This window comes from Pinus tabuliformis, chromosome 3_1 (assembly GCF_031772625.1).
Source record: "Pinus tabuliformis cultivar Carrire ecotype Pingquan chromosome 3_1, CPIR1, whole genome shotgun sequence".
NCBI lineage: Eukaryota > Viridiplantae > Streptophyta > Pinopsida > Pinales > Pinaceae > Pinus > Pinus tabuliformis.
Genome location: NC_142301.1, coordinates 615,250,877 through 615,253,060, shown reverse-complemented (window position 1 = coordinate 615,253,060; position 2,184 = coordinate 615,250,877). Strand labels below are relative to the sequence as shown.

Here is a 2,184-nt window from a genome sequence, read left to right as displayed (position 1 = left end):
TTAACCTCAATTTCTTCAGCCAGATTCTGTCACCAAAATCTCTAAAAAATCACATTATAAACAACTCCTTTTCATAATAATTATGAAAATCTGAAATAAAATTTCAATGAATAAATATCTTATTAAATATATTATAAGCCTATTTTTAATATCAAAGGCATTCAGTAATGCTATCAAACTTTTGTCTAAATATCTGTAAAACTGTTTCCCTCGAACAAAATTAAATTCTGTATTAAGAAAGTTACATTTTTATTTCAACTCAGAACTAAAAAAAATACATGGTGCTCGAAATTGTATGTTTGGAAAAGTGCATTCTTTTTACAAAGAAAAAGTGTTCAAAAAATTTCATAGTCGATCAAAACTATATGCTTGCAGAACTGCATTGTTTTAACAACAAAGAAAAAATGATAAAGTTGAGATTAGATTTCTCAATCATGCTTAAATTCAACTTTATCTGAGTATCCATTCTGCAAGAAAAAATAAATAAAAACCATTTCCAATTCTTTACATGTCAAACTTGCTCAGGGCCATTTATTCCCATTTTATCTGATACATTTGAAGAAACTACACAAGCAACATACACTTATAACACAATAGTTATTGTTTAATAAATTGAAATATATATTATTTAGTAAATCATATATATTTATCTCTTTTGTGAAGTAAATATTTATAAAGAATTTAAATCTTAAATATCACAATTTATATAATATTTTATATCTTAAGACTAAATGAACTAGCCCACAGCTAACTGTACACAATAATCTATTTAAAACTTCTCATCATTTTAAAACCATATAAATTTTATTAATAATTTAAAAAAAATCTATCAACAATCAGATATTCATTCATTTCTCACAAAATATCCCATAAAATTAAACCTATATCCTCTGAACAAGTATGATATGCACAAATAGAAAAACCTATTTATTTAACTCATTAAAACGATACATCCTCTGAACAAGTATGATATGCACAAATAGAAAAACCTATTTATTTAACTCATTAAAACGATACAGAGAAGATTAGCATATCCTCTGAGCAAGGATGATATGCACACATGTAAAAATCTATTTATTTGCCTCATTAAACTTGGAAAACCTCATCTTCATACTAGTACTTGCTAATACTAACAGGCAATGATTCAACCAGTTAATTCAAAATGAACGGCCCGGTCCTGGCCAGACAGAAGACCAATGATCTCCAATTCCACAGCAAGCGAGCCCTCGGAGTCTCTTGCGCGTGGTATCTGAGCCAATAGTTCTTCTTTCCTCGAAAAAACGGTCAAAAGACAAAACCCTTGAGACTTTCGCAGCAATTCGTGGCTCAGAGAGCGCAATAAATCCTGCTCAGAGGGAATGGGTGCGGCCTTTCCAGCACTGCAGCAAGAAACCGCCATGGCATTTTTTGCAAAAGTTGCTCCCATCCTTCCAAATTTTGAGGCAATTGAAGCAAATATCTGCTTTTTAATACTCCCTCGCCTCGGCAGAGGCCTCACAACCCTTTCTTGGCCTCGCCCAGTGCCATTGCCATGCCCACCAATGGCTACATAATAGTAATGTCCAGTCTGTTTACTCTCCATTGTTTACTTAACTAAATGTGCAGCTCCACTCCCATATGCTATGAATTCTGAAGAAGCAGCAGCAATACAGAGACAGGTAGTAATGGGGCCTCCGAAGAAGCTGCAGCAATACAGAGACAGGTAGTAATGGGGCTTCATTTTTATATGGAGATTCCAACTTAGAACTTGTTCAAGAAGCTAATTCATTGATTTTTTATTTTCCAGAAGAAAATGTGGTTTTGTTTTTTATATACTGAAAAAATCTATTATAATTTAGTTGTCAAATTAGTGTTAATGATAATGATCACCCAATAAAAATTAACTCACCACTAAAATAAAACTATGCTATTTAGAATAATTGGGACAGGCTTTCATTCCTGTCTATTTTTTAGTCTTGGCCTCTAACTTATTTTCTTACATAAAAAACAACTAGATCGTAACCAAACAGAAGCGGTTTTAAGCCATACTCTATGCTGTCGATTCTTTGTCATTTTCAGCTGTCGATTCTTTGTCATTTTCAAATTTAAAACTAATTTTGATGTGTGTGTTTTTTTAATGTTAAAAAACAAATTTATATCTTAACCCAACAAAAGCAATTTTAAGCCATACTGTACTCTATGCGG

At 31.8% G+C, this 2,184-nt stretch overlaps 1 non-coding gene across 1 annotated transcript; it reads left to right on the top strand.

The window, feature by feature from the left end:
- Nucleotides 1-978: 978 nt before the first annotated feature.
- Nucleotides 979-1,082, top strand: LOC149188504 (U6 spliceosomal RNA). The gene has a single exon (XR_016256592.1). It is a non-coding gene; the product is annotated as a U6 spliceosomal RNA (small nuclear RNA).
- Nucleotides 1,083-2,184: the final 1,102 nt, after the last annotated feature.